Here is a 14,137-nt window from a genome sequence, read left to right as displayed (position 1 = left end):
CCAGGGGTCACAGGTCATTACACCACCACACCCTACACCCCAGTTAGGAACACCAAAGCTAACCCAAAATCCTTGTTGCCTTCCTCCAGGGGCTGTTGTTCACACCAGGGGGTGGGCCAGGCGGTTGGCTCCGCCCACCGAGGAGTTCACAGCCCTGGAGGCGGGAGGAACCAGGCAGTTTAGCTCAGGCAGAGCTTGAGTGAGGAACAGAGATCAGTTAGGGAAGTGAAGGAGTAAACAGCTAAGATGAGTTAAGGAAGTGAAAGTAAAAGGAAGTGAAGTGGTAGAGGAGAAAAGGAGTAAAAGTGACAGTAAGACAGCCTGAAGCTGGTCCGGGTGTGTGCCCCGGACTGAGACAGCAAGGTCAGCAGACGGCGGTGATTGTCCGCAGGGGTGACTGCTCGGGAGTTCCTGGAAGGACCGCGGACGGGTGGTGACCCGGCGGTCTGGAGCAGTGTGCAAAGAACAGTCAGCACCTGGGCAGGGGCCTCTCGGACCCCGGCAAGGCTAGGAGTCGCCATAATTTGCCAAATCCGTCAGTGAAGGGGACGTCTGTCTCCAAACAACCAAGTCCCGATTGAAGGCAACAGTCCAACCATTAAGGAGGAACACCGCCACCGCCAGGGCACCAGTTTCTAAGGGCCAGCGCCTGCGGGCAAAGAGTAGAGCTCCTCCGGTCCAGATTGAAGCCGGGGAGCAGGTTACCGGTGGGAACCCATCGAGACCATCAACAACATTAGGTGCAGGAAAAGGGACATCACCATCACCTACTGGGGAAAGCAAGTGCAGCCGTCCGTGGGAACCGTCTTTCCAGCCGTGTGTTTTACCGAGAACTGTGTCAACGTCTCAGGCTGAGTGAGTACCACAGTGCCGCAAGGCACAGCGCTGCCCCCGCGTCCCTGCGCCCACCAAGCCCTGCATCTTTCACCTCATCACCGGGCCCCGGGATCACCAACCCCTACCCACGGAGGGGCAACACAACAACTTGCTGCTTCACACCATCACTCCCGGGATCCCCACACCGAGCAGCGGTGGTGCCAACAAATCACCACAACCGTGGGTGGCGTCACGAACAATAGACTATATCCCAAAACCCAATCCCAAGCGCCGCTCGAGAACCCCCGGGATCTGGCCCACCGCTCGAGCCACCACTGAGCAGCAGCAGCCGGACCCGAGCAGAGCGGTGAGCGCAGTGCTGACACCCTCCTCCCCGCCCGCGACACTATATTATGGTCACTGCTGCCCAAGTGCTCCCGGACCTGTAGATCTGAAATTATATCTGGTCTATTTGACTTACCTCAGGTGTTTTGTTTTGGAGAACCAGGAAGATTGGCCATCCTTCTTACCTTTGACAGAATTTGTGTTAAACAATTGTCACAAATTCACTGGTAAGTCACCATTTTTTGGTGCATACGATTTTCATCCTCAGTTTTGTGCATTCTGCAGGGATGGGTCTTCGGGGGTTCCTGGGGAGGAACTTTGTTTTTCATCACTCTTCTGCATGGCAAGGATACAGAACTATTTCAATATTATGGGGGGCAGATATACATGTATGACTGATACAAAACATTTGCTAGGTTCAGACCTGTGTGTGACTAATTATGTGTGGTTATCTACCAGAATTATAAAGTTAAAATTTCCCTCTTGGAAACTAAGTCCTAGGTACATTGGTACTTATAAAGTTATCTCCATCATTAACCCTGTGGTCTTTCGCTTTTGACTTAGGGCGGCTTTGCACACTACGACATCGCAGGTGCGATGTCGGTGGGGTCAAATCGAAAGTGACGCACATCCGGCGTCACTTGCGATGTCGTAGTGTGTAAATCCTAGATGATACGATGAACGAGCGCAAAAGCGTCGTTATCGTATCATCGCTGCAGCCTCCGACATTTCCATAATGCCGGTGCAGCGACAGGTGCGATGTTGTTCCTCGCTCCTGCGGCAGCACACATCGCTGTGTGTGAAGCCGCAGGAGCGAGGAACTTCACCTTACCTGCCGCCGGCTGCAATGAGAAGGACGGAGGTGGGCGGGATGTTTACATCCTGCTCATCTCCCCCCCTCCACTTCAATTGGCCACCTGCCGTGTGACGTCGCTGTGACGCCGCACGACCCGCCCCCTTAGGAAGGAGGCGGGTCGCCGGCCAGAGGGACGTCGCACGGCAGGTATGTGCGTGTGAAACTGCCGTAGCAATAATAATCGCTACGGCAGCTTTCACTAGATATTGCACGTGCGACGGGGGCGGGACTATCGCTGCAGCATCGGTAACACATTGTTACCGATGTCGCAGCGTGCAAAGCCCGCCTTACTTCCAGCACTTAAAATTCACAATGCATCTCATAGCTTGTTGCTTAAAAAATATGTTGCATCTTCTGAACCATCATCTTACCACTTCCTCCAGACATTGTTGATGGTAACCTGGAGTTTTAGAATTGTTTGATTCTCATTTTGCTTGCTGCTATCTTCAGTACCTGGTACACTGGAAGGGTTATGGCTCTGAGGATGTGGGTACCAGTGACTCGCCCACCCCAGGGCTATGGGACACCCGGTGCCGGGCTGGACTAGTCCGGTGGTAGTCAGTGGTGGCTGGGCCCGGCTCCGTGGCCCTGGTGGGTGTCAGTAGAATATGTGGCTTGCTTGTTAATGGTTGTGTTCGTGACGCCACCTGTGGTATGCGGCTAATAAGCCGCCGCTGCTGTGTGAGGCCTCCGGGATGATATTATGGCAGCTATGATGGTACTGCTCCCCACAGGTGGAGCAATGCCCGGGGCACAGTTGGTGCTTGTGAAAGTCTATGGTGCTGTGTGACTAACACGGTGCAGGGCCGACAGGCGAGGAAAGAACCAGGCACAAACAACAGTCTCTTTACCTTTTCCTCTTTTACTCTGGGAACAGTCCAGTCCTGGGAGACCGTTACAGGTGGTGATGGGGATCCGGTCGGCCTGGAAGTACTTGGGGTGATCTTTCTGGCCAGCTGAGTATGAGGCCTACTCCTGTACCTTTCTTGGTGATGATAGGACCCTGCTTCTCTGAATCCAGCAATGGCCCTCTTCGCTGCTGGGACCAATAGCACGTCCCTTCCCTCTGTAGGTGGCTGCGCAGGCCCACTCCCTGGTGCTTCTCCGCTGGGGTCCACACCGGGCCCTGATGCTGCAGCTGTACCTTGGATGTGTCTGGGCCAGGGGCTTGCAGCTCCCCTGCCCTTCGGATTCGGCTACCAGGGACGGATTTTATACCCTGGCAACCACAGACTCCGATGTCCGAGTCTCTCTGCTGCCTCTCAGCTACTCCTGCTTCTCTGGGCCAAACTGCTTCAGCTCTAGGCCCCAGATTCACAGGACAGCTCACTCTGTGTCTGTTCACTTCTGCTGCTCCCTACAGACTAACTAACTCCTCCCCCAGGTCAGGCTTAAGGAAGCTCCCTGAAACTTCAGGTTCAGAGCTCCCCCTACTGGCCTGAGGGAGAAACTGCGGTGGATGTTAACTTACTGGCCAGTAGATTTCCCCATTACCTCCAGGCTCAGCATTAACCCTCAGGAGGGCAATGCCGTTGTGGCGACCAGGTCCTAGGGCGCCACACTCCCCCTTAGTTAAATTCAGTACTCCCGGACTGTAGAAACAAAACATAACATGTCATACATTTCATCCCAATATGGGAGGCACATTCTCTTTAACGTTACAATCTTAAACATTTCTATAAGAGTCCAGTGTGGCTCCCTGCCGGGTGTCCATTACACTGCTCCATGGGGGACCCGCCGCGATCAAACCCCCAACGTAGGCTCTGGGCGTGCGTCAGAGCATTGATGACCCCACTCTATGCACGCCGGACGGGTTTTTCTTCAGGGGTGTTTGAGCACACTGGTGCTAACTATGAACAATTTAGGTGTTGGCCACCCATAGTCCAGTGGCCCAATTGTCCATTTTCGCAATCAAAGAAAAAGAAAACATTTTGTGCACAACATGACAGACATTTTGCATAACTATTTACACTCTAATAAGTACTCTTTACTTTATACAGTAGACTCCCTATACCTTAGAGGGGGTTGTCCCCGAGTGCTGCGCTGGGACCTACGTAGCTCTGGTGTTTGCCCCTGACTACGTGGTACGTCTTCTATCTCAGCACTACAGGTGGGCCTAACCCCAATAGGTAAGCGTGATGGTTGCCTTTGTGGTCCAGGAGTCGCCAAGGGTATGACAGGTTCACCACTGACAGGGGGTTGATCCTCCTGTTCCACTGCTGGCGTGTCATCTCGTGCTGGAGCGGACGATTCTTTAGGTGGATCCGGAACCTTTTCTGTTTCTGGCTCGACCAACTGCGGAAACGCCAAAACTGGTACCACTATGGCATTGTTGATTCGGGTCCAAGTTTTGGGGAACTTCCCAAGGATGGTTTGAATCATCTCCCCTTCTTTCTCTTGACTTTGGGGACTTCCTTGTACTCCTTCCATTTCTCTTTGGATTCGGCACCGTTCAGGGCACGCTTTCAGGCGGTCTCGGGAAATTGCTTGACAGGTCTTGCCTTCATCTTTGCTTATGAGGCATACCTTACTATTGTCAAAGTTGGAGGGGATAATGGTGTAGGGCTCGTTTTCCCACTGATCATCCAACTTATGCGTCTTCCGCTTCTTCTTGAGGACTTGTTCTCCAGGTGCTAAGGGAGTTGCTGGGGCTGTTTGATTGTAATGCTGTTCTTGTCTCGTTCTTGCTTGAGACAGGCTCCTTTCCACGCACTCCTGGACCTTACGGTACCGCTGCTGCCGTTCTGCATCCCAATCCTCTATTTCTTGAACCGCCTCAGGCGACACAGTCCCCATCTCAAAGTCTACAGGCAACTTGCCTGGTCTGGCTCGCATCAGGTAAGCGGGGCTGCAGTTGGTCGAATTCACTGGGATGTGGTTGTACAAGTCTACCAGATCTGGCAACTTTTCTGGCCATTGGTTCCTCTCTTCCAGCGGTAGGGTCTTCAGCATATCAATAACCACATGGTTCATTTTCTCGCACAGTCCATTGGTCTGGGGGTGGTACGGTGTGGTTCGAATTTTCTTACAACCGTACATGTTACAGAACTCTTGGAACACTTCAGCCTCGAATGCAGGACCCTGATCCGTCAGTACCCTTTCCGGATAGCCGTGCGGTCGACAAAAGGATGCCTGGAACGCTCTAGCTGCCGTCCTGGCTGTCTGGTCCTTCACAGGCACTACTACCAGGAAACGAGAGTAATGGTCCACAATGGTGAGGGCGTACACATAGCCTGACCGGCTTGGTGTTAACTTCACGTGGTCCAGGGCCACCAACTCCAGGGGCTGCTTCGTGACAATTGGCTGTAGGGGAGACCTTTGGCTGGCATCATCCTTCCGCCTCAAGTTACACGGGCCACAGTCTCGGCACCATTTCTCGATCATCTTTCTCATGTGCACCCAGTAGAACCGATCACGGAGTAAGGCCTCCAACTTCTTCCACCCGAAGTGCCCGGCGTTATCATGATACGCTGCTAGGACCATTGGAGCATCCCTCTGCGGAACCACTATCTGCCAGACAAGTTCATTTGTTCGATAGTTGACATATCTCTTGCAGAGCTTGCCCTGGTAGGTGAACAGTCGTCCCCTCTCCTTCCACAGCTGCTGGGCTTCCTCTGGAGCGTCTGGGCCAAGATGGGTCTCAGCTTGCGCTAGCTTCTCTTTGACCAATCGCACGGCCGGGTCACCATTCTGTGTTTCTTCCCAATTATGGTGGAGTAATGGATTGACCGAGACCTCGTGCTGGTTTAAGCGCTTCACTCCCACAGCATGCTCACACTGTGAAACACCCTGGTGATGGAAAGCCGGTAACTCTATCTCTTCGAGTTCATCCAGGTCTTCTCCAGACTCGGGTAAGTGAGGCATTCTGGACAGCGCATCAGCATTGTTATTCTTCTTGCCAGCCCGATACTTGATGGTAAAGTCAAAGTTAGACAGCCGGGCCATCCATCGCTGTTCCATCGCACCTAACTTGGCTGTTGCCAGGTGTGTCAACGGATTGTTGTCCGTGAAGATGGTAAACTTGGCCGATGCCAGATAGTGCTTGAAGCGTTCAGTCACTGCCCACACAATAGCGAGGAACTCCAGCTTGAAGGAACTGTAGTTTTCTGGATTCCTTTCCGTGGGCCGAAGCTTCCTACTGGCGTACGCTATTACCCTCTCTCTGCCTCCCTGTACCTGGGACAGAACTGCTCCCAGTCCCACGTTGCTGGCGTCTGTGTACAGTATAAACGGTTGGCTGTAGTCAGGGTAGGCCAGAATTTCTTCTCCCGTGAGAGCCCCTTTCAGCCGGACAAAGGATGTTTCCAGTTGGCTGCCCCATTCAAATGGAGGGCTCTGCTTCTTAGCCTGCTTCGGCTGGCCCACCAGGAGATCTTGAAGGGGCGCTGCTATCTTGGTGAACCCATCAATGAACCTTCGGTAGTAGCCCACCAGTCCAAGGAACTGCCGCACCTCCTTCACCGTGGTGGGTCTTGGCCAGTCCTTAATTACCGTGACTTTCTCCGGATCAGGTGCCACGCCTTCTGCGCTGACCACATGACCCAGGTACTGTACCTTTGGCTTCAAGAGGTGACATTTGGACGGCTTGATCTTCAGGCCATATTTCGACAAGGACTCAAACACTTCTGCTAAGTGCTTCAGGTGGTCCTCATAAGTCTTGGAGTAGACTATTACGTCATCCAGGTACAGCAGCACGGTTTCGAAGTTGTGGTGGCCCAAGCAGCACTCCATCAACCTTTGGAATGTCCCTGGGGCGTTGCAGAGCCCGAATGGCATACAATTGAACTCACAGAGACCCATTGGTGTCGTGAATGCAGTCTTCTCCTTGTCCGCCTCTGCCACGGGAACCTGCCAATACCCACTGGTGAGATCCAAGGTGGAGAAATAGTTAGCTGACTTTAAGGCTGTTAGTGACTCCTCTATTCTGGGTAGTGGATAGGCATCTTTATGTGTAATGCGGTTAATTTGCCTGTAATCTACACACATTCTCATTGTACCATCTTTTTTCTTTACGAGCACTAGTGGAGCTGCCCAGGGGCTACAACTATCTCTGATAACCCCAGCCTCCTTCATTTCCCGTAACATTTCCTTGGCACACTGATACTGTGCGGGGGGTACAGGGCGGTATCTTTCTTTAATGGGATGATGATCACCCGTGGGGATTTGATGTTGAACCCCTTTCACCTGCCCAAAATCTAGGGGGTGTTTGCTGAAGACCCGCTCGTACTCCTGTACCACCCGGTAAACCCCATGCTTTTGGTGTGAGGGGGTGGAGTCGGTGCCCACATGTAATTTTTGGCACCAGTCTTCCGGCTGCCCCTTGGAGCCATTGTCTTCCGCCTGGTCGGACGGGATCAAGGGTTCCACTGCTTTAATGGTATTGTTGCTGACAGTGTACAATTTTGCCACAGTGGCATACCGGGGCAATTTGGCCTCCTCCTCCCCACAATTCAGGACACGGACGGGCACTCTCCCCTTGCGGACGTCCGCTACCCCTCTGGCTATCAGGACTCCAGGCCTACTGTCTGAATACATTGGTTCTACCAAGGCATGGTAATCCTGACCCTTGAGGCCTATTGCTGCCCGACACCATATCAACATTTCACTTCTTGGGGGTATTACAATGGGGAGGGGGTCACTTACCCTCACACTGCCAATTTCTCCTCCGGCCAGCTCTACCTGCTGCCTCCTCATCAGGGCTCGGATCTCCCTCTGTAGGGCACGCTGTTGCCCGGAGCTGGCAGTTTCAGACGCCTGCTGTAACAAAATTATCACTTCGGCAATACAATTTTCTATCACATTTGTACCAAGAGTTAGCAGTGGGTCAGATTCTTTGCGATCAATATCTACAATTATCATCCCCTGACATGGCAATTCCACCCGCCCCACTTTAATGGTTACTTCTTTGTACCCAAGCTGAGGTAAGGGCTGACCATTACTGGCCACAATTGTTAAATCATCATCTGGGCCATGGTCAATGTCTGAATCGGCCCAATATCTTTTGTACAGTTTGTGGGGGATGGTTGTTACCTGGGACCCCGTATCCAGGAGGGCATTCAAAGGGATTCCATCCAGCACAATATGAAGGACCGGTCGTCCTCCCACATACTTGCTGCGGCTGGGGGTTGAGCCGGGCTTCCTTACACCTGGGGGTCGGCTCCTGGCCCCAGGCTCGGCCCATTTAAAGGACAGCGTCGTGCAATGTGGCCCGCCTGGTTGCAGTTGCGGCAGATCGGTTGTCCTGTTGAATCGTACCGGTCTGTGTCTCTGCCTCGGGTCGGCGGAATCCTTCTCTGTCGCATCCATGGGACGTCCTCTGGGCTGGAGGCCAACTCGATTTTCGCAGGCGAGGGGGTCATTTGTAGAGACTGCACGGTCTTGGCAAGGGCAGCCACAGTCTTGGTCAGCTCCTGGACCTGTTGTCTGAGCTCCGCAGTGGGATCCTTATCCAGGGACTGCGCCTCAGCCCCTGCAGTGGCTCGTGTTGCAGGCACCACCCCGGGGTACGTGATAGCAGGAGGCCGGAGGGGTACTGGGTCATTCGGCGTAGATTCTCTCAGTACCCTGATGGCCTGGTCCTTAAACTTGGCAAAGTCCAGAGCAGGGTTCTGCAGGACCATGATACGCAGCTGGGTCCTGTGGGCATCTGACAGGAGCCCCTCTATGAACTGCTCAGTTAGGAGTTTGTCTTCTTCACGTACACTCTCTGGGTCCACCTGTTTAACTGCTTTCAGGGCCTCTTGCAGGTTTAGGGCATAGTCCCTTATGCTGTCTGTGGCCCGCTGCTTGCACCCAAAGAATCTCATCTTTATCTCTGCTGCGGTGCGAGTGTCAAACGTACTCTTTAGCTTGGCCAGTATCTGGGCTGCTGTCCCTTTATCTGTATCAGGCCATGACTTCGCTTCACGCTGGGCTGCGCCGGCTAGCTGTCCCATTAATATGCCCACCTTCTGGCTCTCAGTCAGCGGATACACCCGGAATAAGCTGTGCAGGCTTTCTCTGAAGTCACTCAAGGTATGGGACTCCCCGGAGTACTGCGGCAGCCACTCCGCTCCCGGGATGTATGGCATTGTGATCGGCATTACTGGCGCTACAGTGGGGGCCGGGGCGACGGCGACTGGGATTGCTTCTGCTGGTGCTGCGGCGTCTCGGGCTATGGCAGCCACCTGCCCTCCCTCTGAGTCGGACATCTTCCTCCCCCTTAGTGAACCTTACCAGGCTCCGTTCACTTTTCAAATTTTCTTCCGGGTCGCGCGGGGTTAACAGCGCTCTGCTCTGATGGCGCGCTCCCTTCGCGCTCTTTGTCAGGCACGCCCCCCTTCTTCCTGCGCTCGGCGAGGCTAATGGCGGCGGTGGTCTGCAGCCAGTACACAATCTTTTAAGCACAATTCCGGCAGGCGCACAGTACCCGGTGGGACCGGGCACGAAATCCTGTTCGTGACGCCAAAAGTTGACTCGCCCACCCTAGGGCTATGGGACACCCGGTGCCGGGCTGGACTAGTCCGGTGGTAGTCAGTGGTGGCTGGGCCCGGCTCCGTGGCCCTGGTGGGTGTCAGTAGAATATGTGGCTTGCTTGTTAATGGTTGTGTTCGTGACGCCACCTGTGGTATGCGGCTAATAAGCCGCCGCTGCTGTGTGAGGCCTCCGGGATGATATTATGGCAGCTATGATGGTACTGCTCCCCACAGGTGGAGCAATGCCCGGGGCACAGTTGGTGCTTGTGAAAGTCTATGGTGCTGTGTGACTAACACGGTGCAGGGCCGACAGGCGAGGAAAGAACCAGGCACAAACAACAGTCTCTTTACCTTTTCCTCTTTTACTCTGGGAACAGTCCAGTCCTGGGAGACCGTTACAGGTGGTGATGGGGATCCGGTCGGCCTGGAAGTACTTGGGGTGATCTTTCTGGCCAGCTGAGTATGAGGCCTACTCCTGTACCTTTCTTGGTGATGATAGGACCCTGCTTCTCTGAATCCAGCAATGGCCCTCTTCGCTGCTGGGACCAATAGCACGTCCCTTCCCTCTGTAGGTGGCTGCGCAGGCCCACTCCCTGGTGCTTCTCCGCTGGGGTCCACACCGGGCCCTGATGCTGCAGCTGTACCTTGGATGTGTCTGGGCCAGGGGCTTGCAGCTCCCCTGCCCTTCGGATTCGGCTACCAGGGACGGATTTTATACCCTGGCAACCACAGACTCCGATGTCCGAGTCTCTCTGCTGCCTCTCAGCTACTCCTGCTTCTCTGGGCCAAACTGCTTCAGCTCTAGGCCCCAGATTCACAGGACAGCTCACTCTGTGTCTGTTCACTTCTGCTGCTCCCTACAGACTAACTAACTCCTCCCCCAGGTCAGGCTTAAGGAAGCTCCCTGAAACTTCAGGTTCAGAGCTCCCCCTACTGGCCTGAGGGAGAAACTGCGGTGGATGTTAACTTACTGGCCAGTAGATTTCCCCATTACCTCCAGGCTCAGCATTAACCCTCAGGAGGGCAATGCCGTTGTGGCGACCAGGTCCTAGGGCGCCACACCAGCATCACAAGTAAATCCCAGGAGATTGGTACATTCCTTCCATGCATCTCAACCCAGTAAGCCTAATCCTGAAGCCGCTTAAGGAAAAGGCGTACTGTCACGAGTGTGTCGCACATGGCTAAAACCTTTGCGGTATCTGGGATTAATCAATACTAAAGTGTGTCACCAAGAAGGAGATGCATGTAAATATAGGAGATAATCTCCAAAACTGGAGCCAGGCTACTATAGCAACCAAAAACGAAAAAGAAATGTAGCCTAAAGACAATAAACTAATAAAAATATATTATTTTATTGAAGAACATACTTAAAAATTGTGAAAAGCAAGGACAAGTAATGAAGAAATTGCAAAACCACCACAAGACTCAGCAAGGCAATTGCAAACAGATAGCATAAATATTTATGTATAAATATCATATCACAAATATCTGTTCCCAAAAATGGGTAAAATAATGAAGCTCAATGAATGTGCTATGCCAAAAGATGTACATCAAAGGGTTAATTGGATCATAGATCACATAATAAAGCCAGATAGACTCAGGCTTTAGATATCTGTCTGCAAATAATTACAAAACACAAATACAGTTAAAAGAAGGGGGAAAAAATCCACAAACAATTCCCATCAGAGGGTAAATGCCTGTCGCCATTAAACCACTGCTGAGCCACACCAACACATGTCTTTGCACTAGCCTTCGTCAGGGAGGTGTGGTATCTGGGATTAGAAGATCATGACTATTAGTAGATCATAGCTCCTCTTTAACATGAGTAAAGTGGTTTTATTTCCATTTGTTGTTGAAGGGATTAAGTCTCTTTTTGATCCTGCTGAGATTCCATATAGCTCTAGTCTCAGCTGCTGCACCTTGCTGCCCCTTCTTTCATTATTTAAATTCACTCCTTACTCTCTCATATGCCAGTTATAGTTCTTCTATGCTGACCTCCCAGGAGAAGTTGTTCTTGTGGAAGTGGCAGCGTTCCATTTCTTGTTTTATTCCTGCTTGTTTGTCTCCCTCCCCGAGTTGTCTTATTAAAGTAAGATGTACATCAGTGATTTTAATTCCTGAAAAAGGAGTTTTCAAGACTCTGAAACACGTTGAATAATAAATCACAATTTTATCCTTGAGTGATTATCTTCCTATTCCACATGACAGCTCTGGTTAATCCTTTTCCTTCTTCCCTTCGCATATTGAGAGTTATCTTATTGCAGTAGTAAGATTAGGATCTTGCTGCCCAGCTCACTAGCCAGGTCTAGCCCAGGGTCAACCCAGCAATGGCTTAGGCACTTGATTGTGCACCGGGGTAAGGACTCATCTATGGATGAAAGGGAGTGCAGGGTTCAGTATCAGGTGAGTATTTACGGATCACCCCTACCCCCTCTCCCTATCATGAGGGCCCCCTTTTTACCTTTTCCTCTGGTTTATCCACTTCTTTTGCACCGCAGACTAGGCGTCTCTTCACCCTATTGTGTCATTTATTCTGTTTACTCAGCGCTTAATTAGTGCTCTATCTATATGTGGCGCCCCTGACCTGGTCAGGCACCACTGAGTACTGCACCCATGCTGGGGACAGTACAATACAGGTAATCCAGAAGGCTGACCGAGGTGTGACTACACAGGCGCATAGTGATCAGGTCTCACACATGTACCTTTGAGAGGACCCCTGGGGATCCCAGGAGCGGGCAAAAGCCTTCACCTCCACTTGAGGAGTGGAGGGGGCGAAGCCTCCATCTCCACTCAAGGGGTGTGGTGGAGAGCCTGGTTGCTAGGTGGCGTAGGCAGGCACAAGGGGAAAGAGAAGGAGGAGTAAACAGTCTGAAGCAGAGTGTGGAGGAGTGAGGAGCATGGCAGTGGAGCTCAGACAGGAGCAGCAGTGCAGGTCCCACGAGTGAGCCAGTTTAGTGTGCAGCTCAGGAAGAGCAGAAGCAGACCCTGGAGCTGTTGCAGTCTAACAGCGTCCGCGCAGTGACTACCGACGGGGGAGAACGGTCACCTGGTAGTGCTGCCCGAACCCCACACACAGCTAGAGAGAGCAGCGTAGTGGAAAGTACGGAGACTGTCAGGGAGTACCAGGCCCAAACGGGCGGCAGATCCCGGTGCGGGGATAGATCCACCTTTCCTTGCTAAACCTGCCGGTGTGGGGCCCTTAAAGCCCACGCCACAACACCACAAAAGCCGCAGCCACGTAGCCACAGTTAGGGCCCATAGTTCACAGGAGGCAAGCAGCTGGAGTGATCTGGTCCAGGCGACAAGCAAACGGCAAACAAAACGAGGGGAGCAGCTACTTCCCTGGGTGACCCCCATAGGGACTAAAAGTCGGGGTTACCACAAACCACAGAAGGGCTAAGGAAGGCGAGTCGGTAGCCACCCTCATCCGTCAGCCTGAAGGACACCTGGTTCCCGCCTGGTTCATCCCAGCTACGCCCGGGTTACTCACCCTGCCACCTTCCGTGAGTAAAACCCCTGAAAGACATCCTGCTTGTGTTGAGTTATTCTGCGCCTTGTGGTTCTACACACCTACACAGGGTCCTGGGGCTTGCCTCACTCTCAGGAGGCTATTACAACTGACTGCACCCACCATCAGCCCCAGGCGTCCCTTAATCTGCAGTGGCGGTCCCCACTGACCGCAATTCTGAGAGTGGCGTCACGACAATCCTAAAAGAAGATCTCCTACCTGTGACAAGATCCAGCTACGTGGAGTCCCTGAAGGTAATGCACCGACACAACACTGGAGGGGCTTCACATCTGGCGTCACGAACAGGATAAGGACTAGACCTGTTCAGACAGGTGACCATGTGCCTGGGCGGTCCGCTTGGAAAATTGGAAGCGCCGCCATATTGCCACCATGAAAAGCGCGCTGAAAAACAACAGCAGCCCGCGCTGGGAGAAGTTACCGCCCACGAAGAGGTGTGGCTACCCAGAGATCCCCTGCAGAGTCCTGACCTCGCAAGTGAAGAGAGCGGAGGCGTTCAGAGACGTCGGGACAGAAAGGGAGCCAGAAGCCTGCTGCTGGAAGAGGCAGAGCAGAAACTGAAGAGCCTGCAACTGGAGGCAGCGACGAGTCCACTGCTGGGAAATCGTGCAGAAGAAGGCGCAGAGGAAATGGCGTCTGAACGCAGAAACCCAGAACCAGGCTCCGCTGCCTGGTGGTATCGGGAGCTTGCCCAGTTCTGCGACCGACTGGAGACCCGGGTCGTAGAGCAGATCAGAGAGGAACGCACGGAGCTTCTGGAGATGGCTGCAGCGGTTCAGGCCTATGAGAGGGGAACCGCACGACGAGTGCCAGACCGGACGGCGACGACTCAGACCCCGATGATACCACCGATGGGTGAGTCCAGTGTTGCCCCTGCCAGCGCGAGTGCCCCGATCCCTGCTGCCACGCCCGCGGTCCCTGAAGAGGCGCCCGGCGTGGCGACGCTGAACCAGGCCGCAGCCACGCCAGGTGCGGCCCACCAAGTCCAGGCCGCCGCAGAGATGCCTTGCCCGGCCCGCAAAGATCCGGCTGCCGCCGCGACCCTCATCCATGCCGCGGGTGTGACGCTGACCCAGGCCGCCGCCATGCTAGGCCCGGCCCGCCAAGACCCCACCGCAGCAGCGACGCTCGTCCGCGCCG

Source organism: Anomaloglossus baeobatrachus, chromosome 2, assembly GCF_048569485.1.
Source record: "Anomaloglossus baeobatrachus isolate aAnoBae1 chromosome 2, aAnoBae1.hap1, whole genome shotgun sequence".
Taxonomy (NCBI): Eukaryota; Metazoa; Chordata; class Amphibia; order Anura; family Aromobatidae; genus Anomaloglossus; species Anomaloglossus baeobatrachus.
Note: the sequence above shows the minus strand (reverse complement) of the source record.